At 39.8% G+C, this 22,960-nt stretch overlaps 1 long non-coding RNA gene across 2 annotated transcripts in view; it reads left to right on the top strand.

Annotated features, from left to right (window-relative positions):
• Positions 1 to 21,438: 21,438 nt before the first annotated feature.
• LOC142487602 (uncharacterized) overlaps positions 21,439 to 22,960 on the top strand; it is a 77,437-nt gene continuing 75,915 nt past the window's right edge. For both annotated transcript variants that reach the window (XR_012799264.1, XR_012799265.1), the window contains exon 1: positions 21,439 to 21,480. This is a non-coding gene — a long non-coding RNA (uncharacterized LOC142487602). The remainder of the gene's footprint in view (positions 21,481 to 22,960) is intronic.

Genomic DNA, 22,960 nt, shown 5'->3' on the forward strand with positions numbered 1-22,960 from the left:
CTATATAAGTAAAGACATACATACATACATACATACATACATACATACATACATACATGTCTAGTTTTGGTTTGGATAGCGTATTCTTTCTTTGACTTAACAGTGTTTCTTCGCCTACTTGTCCAAAAGGTTCAAGAATGTTTGCCTTTTGCTCTAATTGACTGGATACGTCTTTTTTCTCCATTGGTACATCATTTGCAAATGATATCTCAAGCCTTGGACTGTTAGACTTGTATGGTCTTCCTGTAAAGCTATTGCCAGCCTCATTATTGCACTGGGTGCTAAATGCAGGATCATTTGCATATGTATATTTCCTTGTTGTCTGGTAGTTATTACTTGTTTCAGTTTCTTCTGTATGTGCGTTGCTAGTTAACTCTACTGGACACTGACTACTAATGTGACCATCTGTGGAATCTTGCTTTGGAAAGACTGTTGCAAAATGTGATATCATATACACCATGATACTTTGATCACGTTTAACATTTGAGATGACACATCTTCTTCTGATTATTTTGAAAAATATGTGTCCCACTGGTCACAAGTGAGTTATACTATAATTGCGTTTCATGATTTGGTTGCTCCCTATGAGAATGATTACTTTGAACAATGCTTACAATAGACTTCTGAACAGTGGGTTTATGTAGCAGTGATACATTTGTTCCACTTACAGATTGAGAAGGTTTTTTGACACATATAAGGGTTGAGCATGTGCTGATTATAATGTTGGATTGCTGATGAGACATTATCTGCCATTGCATACATCTTTTGAGGTGGAACTGTATCATTGTTGTTGTAATTGTATGATTATTGAGAAGGTCTGAAATTGCTCATACCTGATTTGGAAAGTGTTTGTGTCTGCTGCTGAAGAAAGGGACTACGGTAGGCATTTAATAGGATCTGTACCACTATAAAACACCAAATTTGTTCCAGCATCCCTGAGGAAGTGACATTGCATTGTGAAATGCGTAGGGTGGAGGGCTAATGGAGGAGTAGTTTGGAGGTTTCCCAGCTGCGAATTGTGATGTCATCCTGAGAGGCTGGGCTGTGTACTCGATCGACAAGGAGAAGTCAACAGAGCATCTGCAGCAAGCAAAATAACTGGCGAGGACTCCACAGAAAGAATGAAATACATTTGGTTACCTGGCTCTTGACCGGGCAATTTCTTAAATCCCCACCGCTGAGCAGAATTCCCAGGAACTATCTACGCTGGGTTTGAATTCACAAATCATTTCCCTTTATTGGGATATATACATTTGGTGTTTTATAATTGTCCAGCGCTATAGAAGAACATTTATGCTAGTATATCAATTTCTGATTTCCCCACAAAATCAGCTGACTTTTTAGGCAACTGACAGACATACAATTTTTATTGTTGGACATTGTAATATATGTGCGCATATAATTTTTGTATTAATCACTTTCTGCACTTGCTATAATTAGCGCTTTTTCACTAATCTCTACCCCATTTAATAGGAGCTACTTGTTGTTGTGATATGTATGATATGCTACAGTATTTGGCTTCTGGCATTGCTTTGCAGTATATTGTCACTCGGTCATCCATTCATTATTATTTATTTATAAAATATTTTACCAGGAAGTAATACATTGAGAGTTACCTCTCGTTTTCAAGTATGTCCTGGACACAGAGTTAAGACAAACAATACATGTTTACAAATACAGTTACGTAATGAGCAGGGTATACATTATATGCAAGACATTGCATGCACAGTTAAAGATAATTTATGTTATGGGCGTAGGAAACAGTTACAGACCAGATTAAAATGTGTGACAGCCTTAGATTTGAAAGAACTTAGACTGGTGGTGGATGTAAGAGTCTCTGGTAGATTGTTCCAGTTTTGGGGTGCACGGTAAGAGAAGGAGGAGCGGATACTTTGTTGAGCCTTGGGACCATGAACAGTCTTTTGGAGTCTGATCTCAGATGATAGGTGCTGCATGTGGTATGGGTGAGGAGCTTGTTCAGGTAGCTGGGTAGCTTGCCCATAAAGAATTTGAAGCCAAGACAGGAAAGGTGAACTTTGCGCCTAGACTCGAGTGATGACCAATCTAGTTCATTGAGCATTTCGCAGTGATGTGTGTTATAGTTGCATTGGAGAACAAAACGACAAATTGAATTGTAGAGGGTGTCAAGTTTGCTAAGGTGGGTTTGAGGTGCTGAGCCATATACTATGTCTCCATAGTCAATAAGTGGCATTAGCATCTGCTGTGCGATACGTTTTCTGACCAGGAGACTTAGGGAGGATTTGTTCCTGTAAAGTACCCCCAGTTTGGCATAGGTCTTGGTTGTCAGGGTATCAATGTGCATCCCGAATGTTAAGTGGGAGTCAAACCATATGCCCAGGTATTTAAAACTAGTAACAGGAGTTAGGGTGGTGTTAGTGTTGGTTCTAATCTGGAGCTCAGTCGCTGGAAGCTTTAAAAATTTAGTCTTGGTCCCAAATACCTTGGTTACAGTCTTGTCAGTGTTTAAAAACAGTTTGTTTTGGGAAATCCAGTTTTCGAGTCTCAAAAAGTCAGACTGAAGTATGTGTTGAGGGTCAGAGAGGCTATGGCTGTGTGCATATAGGATTGTGTCATCTGCATACATGTGTATTGAGGCTTCCTTACAAGCTGTGGGAAGATCATTGATGAACACTGAGAAGAGTAGGGGCCCCAGAACAGAGCCTTGCGGGACACCACAGGTGATATCCAAGGGGTTGGAGTTAGAGCCAGAGATGGACACATGTTGGGATCTACCTGATAGGTAGGACTGAAACCAGTTTAAAGCATGCTTCCCTATTCCAAAGCTCTGTAATTTGTTAAGCAGGATAGCATGATCAACAGTATCAAAAGCCTTTGCAAAATCTAGGAATACTGCACCAGTGAGTTGACCCCGTTCCATTCCACACTGGATTTCATTGCAAACTTTTAGCAGGGTAGTTACGGTAGAGTGTTTGGGGCAAAAGCCAGATTGGAATTGGCTAGGGAAATTTGTCTTGTTATAGTAATCGCTTAATTGGGAGTGGACACATTTTTCCATGACTTTGGATAGGATTGGGAGAAGGGAGATTGGCCTGTAATTTGAGACAGTGTTTTTGTCCCCACTTTTGAAGATTGGGACAACTCTGGCAGCTTTCAAGGTCTTAGGGATATGGCATGCAGACAGGATAGAGTTGACTATGGAAGCAATTGGTTTGCAATTGCTGGAGCACCAAGTCTTAGGAACCTAGATTGTAGAAAGTCAGGTCCACACTGGCTGCTTAGTTTTAATTTGAGAAGCACTTGTGTAATCTCCTCTTCGGATACTGGGCCAAATTGAAAATTGTGGGCAGTGTTGGGAGGGGGTGGGGCTATAGGGGTACTCCCAGGATGAGATTCAGGTTTGTGGTTTGGGTTGCATTTCACTAATAAGTTAGTAGCACACCCCACAAAGTAATCATTGAATGCATTTGCAATGTTGGTGGGGTTTGTCAGAGTAATATCTCCCTTAGTGATATTACTTGGCTATTGATGGTTAGAAGGCTGGAATATGTTGTTGATAACTTTCCAGACGTTAGCTGGGTTTGATGTGTTCTGGAGGTGATTGTCAGAGTAATATTGTGCTTTTGCATGCCTTGTTTGCCTTGTGCACGTGTTCCGCAGGCATCTGTAGTGATTGAGATCCTTGGTAGTTCCAGTTATTTTGTGGCTTTTCCACAAGGCATCCCTGAACTGGTAGCGTGCTATAAGGTTAGGTGTAACCCATGGAAGGTGGGCACCCCGTACCCTTATTCTGCGTAGTGGAGCATGGGTATCACAGAGTTTTAAGAACTCGTATTGGAAATAGTCGAGCGCAGAATCAGGGTCGGGAATAAATCGATTCTGTGCCAAGGGCAGTTGATAAGGTCAGCCAGAAACTGTTGTGGGTTAAAGTTTCTAAATGTTCTAGTGAGGAGAACTTTAGGGCTTGGTTGGGGCGGTTTAATTTTCCTTACACAGTACACTATTGCATGGTCACTGAAAATGTCAGGAAGGATGCCAGAGGATTGGATTCTGCTGGGATTTGAGGAGATAATCCAGTCAAGCAAGGAATGGTTGTGCGATTTCAGGTTTGTTCATGTGGGTTGGGAAATGAGTTGTGATAGGTTAAGCGACTTGATTTGTGTGGATTTTGTGGTTTTTAAGGTCAAGCCAATTGAAGTTGAAATCCCCAAGAACTAGCAGCTCACTCTTCTCATTCAGAGAGGAAATGGAGCCAAGAAACTGGGTGATATCAGTCAGAGATTGTAGAGGGCCTTTAGGGGGGCGGTAGATGCCAGCTAGCAAAATGGGCTTAGAAAAGGGGAGGCAGACTCTGCCAACTAGGATTTAAAAAGAGGTTGGTCTTGGGGGGCAATTTAACAGTGTACATTGTAAGGTGTCTGCAATATAAAATAACAGCCCTCCTCCTCTCTTTGACCTATCTCTACTAGAAATGGAGTATCCATGCTTGCAAACTACTAATGTTAGGTTTGAGTGCTTTGATAAGCACAAAATAGCGTCACACTAATTAACCACTCACAATGCACAGAGCGATTCGCAGGTCTCTTATGTTTCATTAACACAGATATCTCTCCACAGCTTCATAATTGAGTTTAAATACAGTGACACTACATTTGTACAATGAATTGAAGTTAAGATTGCATTTACAACATGCAAGATAAATTATGTACAAGCACAGTAATGAGGCTATTGAAGTAAAAACCATGCATGTTCATGAAGGTGTGAACCCTAAATACAAGTTTTAGTAAATAGCCCCCACTGTCTCAATAAGGAAAAGGGTTTCAATTCTGGTATTAACCTATATTTATTCAATAGCTCACTGTAGTTATTAATCTGTATAACTCTCTAAGCATCATGACTTTTCACCAGGGTAAGTCTATTTCAGCGAATGTTACATTCATCATATCAATATCCAAATTGATATGCACTTCAACGAAAAAAACGTCATTTTAATAAAAGACGTTTTGTCTACCACAAAATCTGTTGGATTAATCCATATATTGAGTTTTTAGAAGCCAATAATACAGGCAGGGTTTCTTGTTTCAAACACACATCTACAGTACTTAGGTTACATACAATCACTGCAGTAATGTATGTTTATTTATACTAGATTAAAACATTGTTCTTATTTAGATCCAATCTACACATTGACAATGTCATTGTATAGTCATGTATATATTTCAGCAGTTTAGAATTAATTTAACAAAACAGAAACCCATATAACATTAACATTTCAGGCACGTTCAAAAATGTCATGTTCCCTTGTTCAGTCCTAGCTTGTTGCCCTTGTTTGTAATATTGAGAGATATTCAGTACACAAGACAATAAGAAATATAACATTTTAGTGTAGGTACCTGCTAAAAAGGGAGTTACCTTGATGCAACTAAATGACTCCTTTGTTAAAAAAGATAGAATCAAAAATATACAATGTAACTCACTTTCCCCCACCCGCTGGGAGATATGGCGACTACAGTGTGTGTGGTGCGTTACCTGTGACTCACAGGAGGGCCGAGCCGCACTGCTGGGAGCCTGGGATGTGTATGATCCGTCTGGTTACAGCGCCTCCACCTGCATGGGATCCTACTATGTTGGACAGGACCTAATACAATAATACACATACTGAATAATATAACAGTTTACTGTACTGTACTGTATGCATAAAACTAATAACAATAACACCACGATCACGCCAACTAAGCCTCGCAGGGCCATAACTCCACAATGTCCTCCAACCAATGTCCCCACTTGATGGGTTATACCCCCAACATATTGAAGGGTCCTTAGTCACCCAACCACCCTGGTGTCCCTAAGTAACAACCCACCCAAATGTGTGAGACAGCGTTGCCCACAAGAACTGATGGTGTATAGTTGGTACATTTGTAGTACCTGCCCAGGTGCTCCTACACCCAGGTATGGCCAGAAGATAAAACGGATCCACTGATCCCAGCGAAGTTGGCGCAGCCTCCGCATCTACGTAGGGTGGTATCCCGCGTGGATGGTTCCACCATGCAGATAGTCTCTGATATAGTGATCTGGTCCCAGACCACCAGATAGCCAGTTCGCCACCTCATCCTAGCTCTGTCACTCTCTCTCTGGTACTACAGGGGCTGTGTCCCTAACTGATGGGCTGTGTCCCTAACTGATGGGCTGGTCCCTGCAGCAACCACAAGCTGAGGGGAGTCGGGGCCTAGCTCGGGCATTTGGGGGGGGGGTGTCTCTGGCCATATGCAGGGGCAACAGACACCCTGCACTCACAACCTACCCTATTCCTGTCCCAGCTCCGACTGGCGTGGTCTCAGACCCGCCAAATGTATCAAAACCTGGTGCAGTGAATACGGCCACATGATTGGCTGCATTGCGACACATGATTGCATTCCCTTAGGCTGCTGGAAACTGTAGTTCCCCTGCAAAGTTCCTTGGCATTGGCCGCCATAACGTGGGCCAGACTGCGCATGCGCAAGCTATCTGCATGTGTGCGCGCATACTGTCATGGGGGCACCCTGCTACAGCAGCCCCAGAGCCTCCGGCGACCGGGTTGCCTGCCAAGCCTCCCTGCACCTACCGGCACCTGCCGGGTGTACCCGCGCCCCTCTGTTGCCAATCGGAAGGAAAGGAGCATAGGGAGCCCAGAGGGGGACCCAGGCTAGAATAATTTCAGTAATAAATTGCATGCCAATTTGGGAAGTAGTACATGGTTTTTCTATTTATTTTAGAATCAATACAATAATTTACACCTGCATATTTTGGCTCATGCTTGATTGGTTCCTGCCTATCCCACAACGGACCACCAACAAAATAGGAGAAAAACTTAGCCAAACTAACATGGATACAACATATTTGCATAACCTCCAGAAAACATGCCAGAGAAGCAGCAGTGGGAGGCATCATTAAAAAGAGATAAGAAATGTGTTAAAAAAAAAAAAAAAGATATATGTGCATGCCAATTAAACCCTTAGCAAGTCCTAATATATATAATTAGAAAGTTTAATAAAATATGTATTTTTAAGGTCAAATGTCTTAACCTGTGCAATGTGCACTAAGTGTTTCCAGAGACCAGCAAATCTGTGCAGTGGGGTCTGATTAATAGGGTTTACGCCTAGGTATGACACTGGACTCATACAAACACTATAAGAATGCTGATAAATGAGATCCTAATATACAAGAAGATTGATCGTTCTAATGGAATAATCAATTCATTACATATTGAAGGGCTCCAGAAAGAGGAGGGGACCTCAGTAATACTAAAAATGTGAGAACTGGGCTTGTTTTTGTTTGTAAGTGTTTTGCAAATTTTGCGTGCTTTAAAAAAAATTATATAAAAAAATGTCACCCTTTTTCCAACATTTGTATTTGATATTGATAGAAAAAAGAAGTCGCGCTAAAAGGCACATGTAGCTGTGTTTGCAAACGTTTGCGAACATTTAAAGAGGCAATCAAAGCGTTTAAAATTATTGTTCTTCATTTTTTTTTCATTTTTTTAATACTGGATAGAAGCAGGGGGTCTCCAGAGCCGAACCCCATTCATTTCCTCTCTGGGGACCCCCTTTTTCTGGAGATACTTACCTCTGTAGTGGGTGCTGATAGCCATTCCAGGGCTCCCATTATGGCTTCTTTTCAAAGCTCCCGAGCCCTGCGGGCCAATAGGTAGCTGTGACGTCATCCGGTGCGGCTTCCTATTGGACCATCTGATCAGGGGCTTTAAACAGAAGAAAACAGCAGAAAATTGCAGGAGATACTGGAACCCCCTTTGGAGGTAACTATCAATGAAAGCAGGGTGTCCCTTGAGCTGTAACTAATGGGGTTCAGCTCTGGAGACCCCCTGCTTCTAAACTGTATTAAAAAAATGGAAAGAAAAAAAATCAAAAAGTCTTGGATTGCTTCTTTAACATATCTCTAATAGCAAAGGCAAAGAAAATGAATGCATGCTTACGCACATACTGTATTCAGTTGAAAATAATTATAGGTTATTTTTTTTTAAATATTTCACTACATATATATATATTTCAAAATGATTATGAGACAAGTGAAGTAAGTTCTCAGAAAACAGAGTGTTGAAGTTGATGATAAGTACCAATGTACTCTATTGTACAGCCACATTATACAATAACATTCCTTTTTTTTAATGCATTACTGTACATATATGAGAAACAGGCAAAGCAGAAAGGGGCAAACACCATCATCTCGAACTGCTGAAGTAGTTCTATTTTAATTAAGTAATAAGCCTTGAAAAACAGGGCCCCAGCTGAATGAGTTGATTACTCCTCTGAATTTGGCCTTTAACCCAGCCAGAATACTAATTGCCAGGATGTGACCTGATTGGATATGATTATTATTATTATTACAGGTCAATGATATTTCATTAAGTTTTTACTTTATTATGTGGTAGGATGTTTTTGTTTTACTGGGCAATGCTCATCAATGAATTCATAGGCTTAAAATCAATCAGAAAGTTTTGTTATCAGTTGTATAAAACGTGTAGTTTATAATCAATAACGCTAAAAAATCCAGAATGCTGTAGCCACACAAAAGACATGTGTTTGATCTCACAGTCTCAAGCATCACTGCCTGCTGTGTGGAGAACTACTGTCTCTTACAATGAGCAGCAGTCTGTAATGACTAATCCAGATGTATTACATTTGATGTGAATATGCAGAGAAAATGAGTGGAAATAGCATTCTGTTCACCGATTTACATGAACGTTTATATTATTTAAACTCTTCAACAACAAAATCAGAAAACATAGCACAGGAAGAATTGAGCGGGAAAGAAGAAACTTGACTTTACCTGAGAGGTGTGAGCAGTTACAATACCAACAGTTAGTATAGTTACTTACATATCTTATTATAATTGTTCCATTAGCTATAGTGTTCCTAAAGCAGTGTAGATTCATTGCAGGGTATGATACTTTTTCTCAATGGGGCAAAATGATGAAATGAAAAAAAATATTGCGATTATTGGTATCTGTATTATTACGCATTAAATCGAGTAAAAAAAGACATCACAAATGTTAGTTGAGTATAGAGATTTCAAAGATATGAAAATGTTAACCACAGTCAATTCCTTTGACGCCCCATGGATACATTGATCTAACAAACAATATTAGAAAAGGAAATGCCCTACCTGATATAATAAGGAGAGCTTGTAAATGATGAAAGTAGCAGAGGGATCAGATATTATAGCTTCTCATTTAATTTATATTAATACGCTATTTCACTTTAAGGTGCAATCTCACATAGCCAGCCAGAAAACAATGTTTTGTAAAGACTGTATTCATTGGCTCATAAACAAATATATTGTAACAAAGAGTAAATTGCTTTCATTGTGTATTTTTTTTTAAAACTGACTCTCAGGGGTAACAGAATGGGAAAGTGTTTGTCAAAGAAGTGTTTTCTTCACTCTCATCCCACCCTGTCCTTATCAGAAAGCTAATATTGATAAAGAGAGGGTTGGAGAGAGGGACTGTACACACATTTAATAGGCATGTAGTGACATCACAAGAAAGGGAGTAACCAGAGGAAAGGAAACCCACCCCCTACCCCAAGTCTCATCTCCCCCTTTCTACACACTAACCCTAAGCATTTGTTTACCAATACACAAATGTAGCAGAATGTATTGCTCCCACTGATAATGTCCCATTATAACACAGAATGTCAGAGTTCTCATAGGATTCAATGGCAGTGATAACACAAAATATCCCACAGTGACCAATGGGAGCAATAACCTTTCCTGCAGCTGTACTGTAGATGTCAGATTTTTGTAAAAGGACATCAATAACCCAGATGTACCCTGTTAAACATGTGACTGCAAAGAGGACACGTTGGTCCGAGGAATCAGTGAAAAGAAAGGGGCGCTGTTTTTTTCTGGAAGAAAGGTAAACAATTACCATGGGAGTCAATCTTTATCTTTAAAAGATAATTGTAGGGCTGACGCTGGGGAAAAACAAAAGAAAAAAATGCATACTACAATTAAAAGAAAACTAGAAAAATATGCCAGCCTCAGCATTACAGGGCACAGGAAAAATAGTGAGTAGTACCTCACATCAAAAGAATGGGGAGGGTGGTGCAAGAAGCAGGCTGATGATAAGCACAGGGAGGAGAAAAGACGGCAATGTGGTATTCACCGTTTATAGTGTGTGCATATAGCTTCAACTGACTGCCGATGCTGTTAGGAGAAATCCACAATGGATACAACTTGTATTTGTTATTATATTGGTATCACACAATGAGGTGAAGGAGGAAGTACAGCAAACCCTTATAATTAACCCAGCATTATACGAACATCCAGATGTAGCCAGACTCAGTGTTCGCGCTGCCGAGGGAACTCTCCTGACAGCGGCATATCCCTACAGCGGGAAATCGCTCTGTAGGGTTCCCATTCTGAAGAATCGACCCCGCGCAGGCAGCTTCAGATTTTACAGTCCCAGGAGCCGCTGCGTGTAGCTATTCATCCCGCAGCTCCTGGGGCAGTAAATCTGGCTACATATGTAGTTTGCTTGCTCACTTCTTTATAGAGATATGTTAGCTGGACCTGCAAATGTCTGAAGAACCTGACCCAGGCAACATTCTTAAATGTAAAACCTGTGACCAGTGATGAAAAGCATATGTTAAATGTGTTGAATATGGCATACCAGCTATCAGAAACAGCAACCTGTTTCATCGAGTGGTGTAAGTGTGAATAGGCAGCAGTGTGGTTCTTGGTAATGGCACTGCTATTTCGTCCCAGTTATGGCAATAACTGGAGCCGGGACATTCATTATATAAGATTAGGAATCAGGCTGTGAATTTGCTCTAGCTGCAGTTTTTCAATGACAACTACATTACATATGACTTAATCAGTGATGTAGTGGCTTGCAGAATATAGGCACCAGATGAATGAATGCCAATACATTTTAACTAGGTGATTAATAACTTACCTGACATGACTTCAGGCTCAAGTGACATCATTTGAAATCAGCTCCCTGACACTTTTAATTGTTTTTGTGACCAATTTATTAATCATGTTGTTAAGCGCTACACTGAAAAATCTGGTGTTTCATAAAAAGTAAATGCTGTGTCATTTTAATTTCTGAAGTTTACCAAAAATATTAATGTTAACTGCTATAAATCTTTAATATCATGACCAAGTGCCCTGCTCTGTGCATTAACACCTCATTTTGCATGTGAGCTGTTACCCTTCTGGTTGTAGAAAAAGGGTAAAAAAAGGAAAATTGTGATCATACAAATAAAGAACAACATTGTGACGTGTTTATAAAAAAAACATTAATTTCAAATATAATTTTTTCAAAAGCATAGAAACAATTTCTGTCATATTTTTTTAATCATTACAGCAACTACTCAAAAATGTCCTATTTAGTAGAAATGTTATGTCATTTTCGTTAGTGAAATTCAAGATCAGTCTTATTTCTGCACCTTAACAATAACATTACTTCCATTCAAACAATTGTTACACTTTATCCAGCTAGGACAACTCTGATGCTGTAATCTAAGGCTGCGGCCATAGTGCATGCGACTGCGCGTGCGCGGCACCAACAAATTCATTAAGTGCACTAGTCTGGCCATACTGTGTGTTATGCAACTTGGAGGAGACAAATTAATCACGTGTCATATGACAAGTTTGAACCAATGAGGGCGAAGCTCAATTGTTCAGCCTGGTGATGTCACGGCCACTCCATTCCAAAGCATGCATCAACGGTGGACACAAATCAGTCAGCTACAGCAAGCGAATCTATTTCCAGGACTGTCGCGCGTACGCGCACTATGGACGCAGCGTAACACGTGATTCGTGTATGTCAACTGGTTTATGTAATTACAATGAGATGGCAATTTTTGGGATGAGTGTACCACAGAGGTGGACAACTCCACTCCTCAAGCGCTACCAACAGGTCTGGAGTTCGAACACTGAGCCACTGATTGAGCAACCTGTGCTGAAGCAAGGATATCCTGAAAACCTGACCAGTCTTCAAGATATTCTGAATAATATTTAAAATAAATACTTTTTCCAATGTCCCCTGATTACATGCCGTCTATCTAGTGAACATGATCAATGTGTGCCTGTCCTGCATTCATTCTTACCTACAGTAGTTTGACAGCAGAGGTTTCTAGTGCTTGATGTTTACAAACCTTTAGGGAGGAGACTACCATGACCAATAGGATATTAGTGACTTTACAAGTAATGTCTCAATTACTAGTACATATCTCACTGCCAGGAAGGCCAATGGGAAAGGCATTTTCTTAAACAGGAACCCCAACATCTGCACTAATAACAAGGTGCTCGTAATATAGGGACATTTTGATATAGAATACTTCTATTTTGTTTGTATAGTGCTGGCCATGCAAGTTACTCGCTGAATAGACAAAGCACGAAATACTGTAAGCTACGGCTATTTAGCACACATAAAAGTGAATGACTATACTAACTCACAAACTACTTCCAGTTAGTTTCTAGTTCCTTTCAATACAATAGAGTGAATAAGTTGTCATACATATGTACACCCAATGCTATTTAGCAGCACAACCCAACATTGCAAACATATAATTTATTGTTTAATAGTGTATATGTTTTTAATTAAAATGTGCAGTATTTAATTACATTGTACTTTGGAATATGTGAGTAACTCTTTACAATAACCAAACCTAATGCAGCACCTGCTCAATTTAAAATATGCAAATTAGCCATTTAAAAAAATGATTAGACTTAGTCCCCTTGGGCGTAATATAGCATATTTTGGAAAACACATAACCATATAATGAGAAATAACACACTATATTTTTATTGGACAAAATTGTGCTGACAGACTATATGGCCACACATTTTTGCATGTACTGTACAATTGAGTGACTGCCTACACTAATGGACAGATTACTGTATCTAAACTGTGATACGATTTACCACAAATTAAAGCCCATGAAAGTGAATAGTCCAAAAATCGAAAGTACTATGCTGCACACAACACTTTTAGTATCTTGCAATCAACACAGTTGAAGGTTCAAAATATAAAATCCTCAAACTTGGGAAGTCTATATTTCCCGAACCTGAACTGTGTGAGACAGTCCCTGTTCCCTTTTTTCCAGGTTGCGAGTTAGTATTATTTCTGCCTTGGATTCGAGTCCCTCCTGCCACTTCTGACTATCTGATGCTTCACCCTGTGACTTAGAGTGGTGGGTCAGTGGTCAGGCGGTGGGCATAGGATCATCCTCTTCAAATACTGCCCCCCCCCCCCAATAATATATTTGTGTATGTGTTCGTATATATACATACATATAAGTGACAAAAACCCTCCACCGTATAGCATAAAGCAAATGAAAAGAATCACTTGTGAGCACATTCACATGACTCAGACAGGTCTGCAACCCTACGTTTCACCGTTATCTCTTAGCACACAGCGCTTCCACTGCAGCCAGGGATTCTAGGAAATGACATGTAAATGAGCACACAGAGCCAACTTTTGCTTCAAGTCCATATTGACATGAACCCCTACAAGCTTATGCCTGCTGCATTACACAGCTTTTCAGCACAGCAAGGGTTAAGTGCATAGCCAGTACATACAGTATATCTATATGTAGCAGTGTTTCCCCCACCCTCTGGGAGATTTGCCACGCAACCAGGTGTGGTGCTGCTACCTGCTGGTTTACAGGATACTGAGTTGTCCGCCGGTGGTAGTGGGGACATCAGGACAGGATTCTGTGGTAGAACAGGATTCTGTGGTAGATGATGGATCTTTATCGTAGGGCTGCGCAAACTTTTTGAGCTGCGCCCAGGACTGCCAACAGAAATCGTGGGGCCCAGGACAAGCATTTTAAGCAGCCCCACCCCCTGTAGGTGGTATTGCGAGCCGCCCCCATTTCACATTTCATAAGCCCCTCTCTTCCACCCCTCTCTTCCCATGTATTTCTCTGCCTTCCGTCTCACCAAATCGCATGTATTTCTCTCCCCTGCATCTCACTCTTACTCCCTCTTATTCCCTCTTTTTCTCACTCACCCCGTCTCTCCTCCCCCTCTGTCAATTACCCAACACTAACTCATTCCCTCCCCCTCACACAATTCCCCACACAAGATATTTACCAAAAAACTTCCCACCTCCAATGCAAAAACTTTCCACCCCCAAATACATACAAAAAAAATCCCCACTCCCCAAATATATACAACCTCCCCCACCCCCCCAAATGCATACAAAAAACCCACCTACCCACTACATATAAAAAAAACAATACATATAACCCCATGTATATATATATATATACAGCATACGGACCAATCCAAAGACCAGTAAAGAGACAGCAAACTGCACGGGGTTAATATATATATATATATATATATATATATATATATATATATATATATATATATATATATATATAAACACTCCACTAGAAAATAATGCAGGTGATAATCCCATAAGGTAATAATAGGAAATACGACACCGTTGTTTAGATGAAATCACACGGGCAACACTCAAATATTAGGTCAAACATAGTATATTGGTGAAACAAAGACACCAAACTAACGTTTCGTTCCGTCAGAGGGACCGTTCTCAAGGTGGTGCACCACCTTGAGAAAGGTCCCTCTGGCGGACCGAAAAGTTGGTTTTGTGTCTTTGTTTCACCAATATACTCTTTTTGACCTAATATTTGAGTGTTGTCGTGTGATTTCATCTAAACAACGGTATCGTATTTCCTATATATATATGTTGCAGACCTGCCTAAGACATGCAGATGAGCATAAAGCTATATTTGCATATTTGCTTTCCTGTGGAGGGTTTTTGTCACTTTTTTTACTCACCATAACTTAACTCAGTATTATGGTTTAGTCTGTCCCATAGCCTCTCTTGCATTCCCAGTAAAATCAACCCCACACTGATGAGACCCATCAAGGTCGAAACAGCTGTCTGTGGGTGGTTTTCTGGGTATGCACCTTAACCCTGGCTGTGCTCAAAGCTGTGACCATGCAGCAAGCTTAAGCCTATAGGGAACCATGTTAAAAATGGTTATTGAGGCAAAAAGTGACACTGTGTGCTCATTTGCATGTCATTTCCCAGAATCCCTTGCTGCAGTGGAAGTGCTGTATGCTGGGTGATAATGGGGAAAGGCGGGGTTGCAGACCTGCCTAAGACATGCAGATGAGCATACAGCTATATTTGCATATATATATATATATATATATATATATATATATATATATATATATATATATATATATATATATATATATATATATATATATATATATATATATATATACACACACACACACACACAGTTGTGTGAAAAAGAAAGTACACCCTCTTTGAATTCCATGGTTTTACATATCAGGACATAATAACAATCATCTGTTCCTTAGCAGGTCTAAAAATTAGGTAAATACAACCTCAGATGAACAACAACACATGACATATTACACTGTGTCATGATTTATTTAACAAAAATAAAGACAAAATGGAGAAGCTATGTGTGAAAAACGAAGTACACCCTTACTGCTTCCATAGGAATTAAGATGCTAAGAAGCAGACAGATGCTGCTAATCAAATGCCTTTGATTAATTGATTACCAGCAAGTGTGACCACCTCTATAAAAGCCGAAGTTTTAGCAGTTTGCTGGTCTGGAGCATTCAGTTGTGTGTCCTGACAAGCAGGAAAGACATCAGCAATGATCTTAGAGAAGCAATTGTTGCTGCCCATCAATTTGGGAAGGGTTATAAGGCCATTTCCAAACAATTTAAAGTCCATCATTCTACAGTGAGAAAGATTATTCAAAAGTGGAAAATATTCAAGACAGTTGCCAATCTTCCCAGGAGTGGACGTCCCAGCATATTCACCCCAAGGTCAGACCGTGCAATGCTCAGAGAAATTGCAAAATACCCAAGAGTTACATATCAGACTCTATAGGCCTCAGTTAGCATGTTAAATGTTAAAGTTCATGACAGTACAATTAGAAAAAGACAGTACAATTAGAAAAAGTATGGTTTTTTTTGGAAGGGTTGCCAGGAGAAAGACTCTTCTCTCTAAAAATAACATGGCAGCACTGTTTAGGTTTGCAAAGTTGCATCTGAACAAGCCATAAGTCTTCTGGAAAATGTCCTTTGGACAAACGATACCAAAGTGGAGATGTTTGGCCATAATGCACAGCACCATGTTTGGTGAAAACCAAACACAGCATACCAGCACAAACACCTCATACCAACTGTCAAGCACGGTGGTGTAGGGATGATGATTTGGGCTTGTTTTGCAGCTACAGGACCTGGGAACCTTGCAATCAATCAGTCGACCATGAACTCCTCTATATACCAAAGTATTCTAGAGTCAAATGTAAGGCCATCTGTCCAACAGCTAAAGCTTGGCCAAAATTGGGTCATGCAACAGGACAATGATCCCAAACACACCAGCAAATCTACAACAGAATGGCTGAAAAAGAAAAGAATCAAGGTGTTGCAATGGTCCGGTCAAAGTCCAGACCTCAACCCGATTGAAATGCTATGGTGGGACCTTAAGAGAGCTGTACATAAACAAATGCCTGCAAACCTCAATGAACTGAAGCAATGTTGCAAAGAAGAGTGGGCCAAAATTCCTCCACAACGATGTGAGAGACTGATAAAGTCATACATAAAATGATTACTTCAAGTTATTGCTGCTAAAGGTGATTCTATATATATATGCAGTGGAAGCTCGGCTGCGTGGGACAGAGAAAGGAAGAGACTTATAGGCAGCTGAGCCGGGGCAGCAGGGCCTGGCCAGAGGTTGGGGGAAATATGCAGCGTCGGCCGGCCCCCCCAGCCAGAGGGCCTGGGACACCAATCCCAGCAGACCCCCCCTGTTGGCAGCCCTGGCTGCACCCCATGGCTGGGAGCCACAGCATTCACGCCCCCCTCTCCAATGACTCAGCCTCAAATGACGTTGCGGGTCATGTGACGCCACGTGACCTCGCCTTGTCATGGTGACGTGTGATGAAACATAACCTCGCAGCATCATTTGACACCACATTTCCATGGCAACGCATACCCGAAGACCCGGCAGAGAGCAGGTAAGTGAGTTACAGGGGCCTCACGCCTCACCCGGCATTTAATTTAAGTGCTGTGGGGAAGAGCACAGGGCCTTTGTAACCACCCTCGCCCCCCCATAGAAATTCTCCCACCCCCCTGGGGGGCACGCCCCCCAGTTTGTGCACTGCTGCTTTATCTCATTGTTGTCAGCACCTCCATCTCTTGCAGGCTCCAGGAATGTGAAGGCAATCCTTGCAGGAGAACATACACTACTCCCCACTGATAGATTGCACACCAGGCAGGAGTATAGTTGAACGGGAACACTTTATTCTCTCTCCTGTCCTCTGCATATACAGCATACAAGGGTATCTCCATTCACAATCAAATAGGTCTTCAACCTTAGGATGGTCACTGGACATCCACCCCTGGCCTAGGGCATCAAAGGCAGTCTTAACTCTTCCCTTACTCCCTAATAGAGTCAGAGGTAAGGTACTAACCCCCACTCCCCAAAGGTGAGGGGACAGAAGGTGCCAGAGCTCTGAAAACCTTGCTGTGGTACCTGTCTTTCTCAAGGGGGGAGAGACACACACTAAATTTAGGTGTGCAGCCCCTTATGTACAGGGGGGAATCCAAGGTCTTTGCCCAGGATTGGGCAGAACACAGGCCTTAGCCCGCCTCCTCCTCTCTCACTCAAGGGAACAGTTGCTGGTGGGGAAAAGCCAGGATTGGTCCTGACACTGCCTGCACTGTTACCAGGACTTGCATGTCAGGGAGGGTAGACTGGTAGCTAAAACCAGACATGGCTACATATATATTAAATGGGCACAAAAGTTCCTTTTATTAAATTATTATTATATTCTCCCATAGTTTATACAAACCCCAAAAACAAATCATATTTTTGGAAAATCAAAATGTTTTAGAACCAAGACAGGAATCCAAAAGACACATGTTTTTCTTACAACCTAAACTGATACCAAAGCAGTACAGGCATACCCCGGTTTAAGGACACTCACTTTAAGTACACTCGCGAGTAAGTACATATCTTTCAATAGGCAAACGGCAGCTCACGCATGCGCCTGTCAGCATGTTCTGAACAGCAATACCGGCTCCCTGCCTGTACCGAAGCTGTGCGCAAGCGGGGAGACTATAGAGCCTGTTACACATGTGTTATTTACATCAGTTATGCACGTATATGATGATTGCAGTACAGTATATGCATCGATAAGTGGGAAAAAGGTAGTGCTTCACTTTAAGTACATTTTCACTTTACATACATGCTCTGGTCCCATTGCGTATGTTAATGCGGGGTATGCCTGTATATATATTGGTGCTCAAACCTTCTTAATGAAAACTGCAGCCCACCGCCCACCAATACATTTTAGAATAAATGAAGACTTGAGGAGTTAGCTTGTGATTGATTGATTGATTGATTGATTGTGTGCTACCTTCCACTCATGGTTAAAGTGAATAGACCATGATGGGTTTTATTGCTTAGTACCAATAAATACATCTGAGCCCTAAATTAAAAGGGCGAACATTTAAGAGAGTAACATTTTCATCTAGAGCTTTAATTGCATTTTTGTCCAGTTTCATATAGTACATAAGGCATTTTATTTGCCAAGAAACGTGTTCATTTTCCTGCAAAGAATTGTTTGGAAGCATATTAAGGTTTTGCCCCTTAAAGTGTAAAATGCTAATTCTCAAAAAAAGACTGCCTAAGGGAAACAGTCCGAGGATGTCAAAACGTGTTGAAAGAGAAGTTGGATTAAATCACATCCAGGTTGACCATTTTTGGGGGCTCCTATTTTGGACACTGAAGGTTTAGTATATGGATTAGTCATTACCTTCACGTTTCCACAGTACTAACATCAAAGAAAAATAAACCTGGAAGCAAACTGAAGTCTAAATGGAGTGTAGAGATTTAAGGATCATGGGACATTTTTCTGAGTTTCTCTGGCAGGCCATAGCAGATCTGTTCAATTTCAGTAACAAAGTGCTCCACTCTGACTTTGTACTTTCTACTTTGTAGTTTTGCTTTTCTGCTCTGGGCACAGACGCTGTATAGATTTCTCACAATAACAGGATATTAAATTCCAGAACCTCCCCATCTTTAAAATAGCAGCACATTATGAACGCAACTCTTTCTTTTTAATGTGTACCGCTAGCAGAAATATTTTCTTACATGTGTTCAACATTTTTCATTGCTTTCCATCCTGTCAACAATTTCTGTGCATAGTTATTTGTATTTATTGCATACTTTTAAAGATTGGATTGCATATTTTGCAATAGCTCAGAGGCAAAAACATTTAGAAATGAACATCATGTAAATTCTATTTTTCTGAACTGTTTTGATAATTTTATGAACTTCTTTTAATTCCAGTTGGAGGCGCATGTCTCATGGATGTCTCTCATTCCTACAATTAGGTATCATCTGAATGGGGGAGTGTTAAAACTTTATGTGGTGTGGTTTCATCCTTAGAACTCTCAGGGGACCTTCACCCAATTACACTACAATGTGAATCAGTCCCTATAGAGGGAATATCTACTGTAATTATAATTTGGAGGAAGGGGAAGTTTGTACTTTTTGTTTTTAAACTTCCCGCTGTACTGCAGTTTATATCCCCTCTAGGGTAACTCTATCTAGTAAGATCAATAAGTTAATAATACAATCAGATGACAACTACACATTGCAGACTAAGTCATTACGGCTAGTAGCATTTCTTTACATCTTCTTTAATCCAAGATATGCTAATGCCTTCTTCAGTCTTAGCATACAATATTTCTCTATTTTTTATTAGATGAAGCAGATTTCTTTCATTCCTCTTCTATCCCAGCTCCAAAATCTCTCTACAAAGGCATCCATTTTTTGAACTCTTTAAAAGAGCCAACTAAATACAAAGGGGTGAGTTCTCTCCATTGTCCGGTGTTTTATTTATAATACGTATTCAGAAAGAATTTTTACTAAGACGGCATAATATTTTCTTTTTCTGCCCTAAATATTGACTGGTTAATGAGAACAATAGTGTGGAATCCTACATCGAGGTATAAACCCCCGATACATAAGTACTTGACATTTTGTGCATTAACATTTCTATATAATACCACTTGTGAGCATATTCACATGTATCAGACAGGTCTGCAACCCTTCTTTTCCTCATTATCTCTTAGCATACAGTGCTTCTACTGCAGCCAGGGATTCTGGGTAAAGACATGTAAATGAGTGTTACCTTATGCTTCTTATCCATATTCTTGTATAATATTAAAAGCTGATATACTAACACTGGTGTACAAATGGTAGATGAAGAACAACGATTGCAAAGGAAATGAGTGACTGCAAACCTACAGTACCCCAGAAACAATGTCTCTACTTTCCATCCGTGCATATATTTCACTATTCTATACTTGCATATATTGCCATTAAAGTTATCAAAACAATGCCTGTGCTAAAAATATGAAAAATAGGACAAGTATGATAAACTTTTCACCATTAGACAGTGAATGCAAGAAAGATCAATCAAACAAATTCGTTGTTCTGACATAATATAAACATACCAGATGAGATATCCTGCAACCCCTTAATGAAGGATTCAAATGACTTCATAACCTTCTTTTAATTTACTGAAGAACAAGCTGGCATATGTAATATTTCGGGCACAACCAGGCCCTTTATTCCGTATCTTGAAAAAGGGCCTAGTTGTGCCTTAAACGTTGTCTATGTCATCTTGTTCATCACTAAAAAAATAAATATCTGCAATGACTGTACTAACGTCTCATAAAGATATGGATCTACTGTAGTTTGGAAAAATTGGAAATCCATCAATTGTGATTCCTGTCTGACCTTACATTTTACTATGGAGGAAATATTGAATATTTAACAGAAATGTGGACTACAGTACACATACTTTTAGTATTTTGTTCTAAAATCTGAAGCGTGATTCTGCTCAGTTCACTATTAATTGTGCATGTCCAGTAGAGATGGGCAATTTTTTGGGGCAGATTTAGATCCGCAGCAGATCAGCCGATTCATTTGGTATGTTGATTTCAGCGGATCAATCTGAAAAAAGGCGATTCGCGTTTTGCAGATTTTTTTTATTATTATTACCAATACACTCTGCGGATTCCGTAAACCGTGGCTGAATTTGTAGATCCCAATCTGCGGATTCAGCAATCCGTTGGCAAATTCTTAATAATCTGCCAATTGAATGCTGAATCTGTGGCTTGGATTCTACAAATCCATTCACGGGTTGTATCCAATGGCGATTTTTGAAACCGCCCAAATCCGATTGTGGATTTTACACAGCAAAATGGATTTTGGGGATTACATCAGCAAAAATCAAGGAAACAAATTTGGGCGAATTCGCCCATCTCTAATGTTCAGTCGTTCCGCAAAGTTCAGTTACAAATTTGAATTCAGAAAACATTCTATGGGCCTTGTTTAAGTCAGTGGCAGTTTTCCTGTGAATGCGCTAGGATTGTATTGGAGGCTAATGTGTAAGTCCTATAGTTATGCGATATGTTACATTTGAATTCTTGAATATTTTTGGTAAATCACCATGAAAATGCAAAAATGTCCATTTACATATTTAAAAAAAATCAGCAGACGGCATTTTCACCATGAAAAAAAATTGTAAATCTAGTTTACAGGTAGTATTGAACAAAGCTATCCAGAAATGTGACAATTCTTGCAGTTCACATTGGCCAAAGTTAATACATTTTTATAGTATTTTATTTGGGTCTGATTTAATGTGCATATTCATATTATTATCTTTCATAACCAATCCATCTGGGTTGACTATGACTTTAATATGAACAAACACTTTGAACTAAACATAGAAAAAAATAGCTGTAACTAGACTATGCAAAAAAGTCACGCTTTCTTCAAAACATTTCTCACATGCCTTTGTCAGCATCAATAGTAAAACAAACATGTGACATTTATATATGCAATATTTACTGTTGGCATTGAAATGATAAATTGTGCAATGCGTGTCAATACTTCAGAACTTTTCTTGGGAAAGCATAAGTCTTAAAATTGGTTTCAGCTGAATTTTGAGAGGTGCCTCTCTCTTACCATAGACCTAAGCTAACTGCTTCATATATCTTCTCACAATGATCAAAGCAAATGCTACAGTTTGTCCTAGGGAGAGTAATATTAACAAGATGGATAGCAAACAGTCAGAGTTAAGATTAACAAAAAAACTGCATTCACTCTCAAATAAAGCTCATTCCCTTACAGCCTAATGTTCTTGCATGTAAAAACATCAGATAAAAACCTAGTAATACCACTGACACAGCACAACATCCTCCTCTGTTTGTTTATTTTAAAAATGTCTCCATGGACACTCATACAGTTTAGCCAATCTTCTTAAAATGTTCAAACAATGGTGCAATGGTTCTCTTAAGTGTATAAAAATAATATAACTTTATCTCCTCTGAGATCTGAATTCATTTGCGTTGCCTGAGGTTCAAAATTGAATTTAAAATATTGCAATTGCAAAGGAAATCTTTTGACCTTCTCACCTACTAATAGGGATCAGCAAAAGGCAAAACAAAAAGATCTACTTTTGAAATTCCGTTATCCCTTATATGATGTAAGATGTTTGTGCGCAAAATAACATCTGACTAAAACTAGGATAATTAGAGCAGATTGTTCAAATAAATGCATACGATTGTTTAATGAATTGGAAGTAGAGGAAAACAGGGTGGAAACATCAAATGTTTGTACTAGCTTTACTTTATAAAACACACCATTCTTCAAGATTTTTCTCCATTTCCTTGTGCATTTTTAAGGGCTTCAGGTGTGTTATGGCTAAACGCTACAATTTATTTATACAGTGCCTACATGGACCACCCAATGGTGTAACAAAAAGAGTTGGTTAGCATACCTTGTGGCTTATTTGCTTTATACTGCTGCTTTCAAATTGTATATTCTAGCTTTACCTTGTAAAATTACAGTCTTGACAGCTGTTGA

This window comes from Ascaphus truei, chromosome 2, assembly GCF_040206685.1.
Source record: "Ascaphus truei isolate aAscTru1 chromosome 2, aAscTru1.hap1, whole genome shotgun sequence".
NCBI classification, from domain to species: Eukaryota; Metazoa; Chordata; class Amphibia; order Anura; family Ascaphidae; genus Ascaphus; species Ascaphus truei.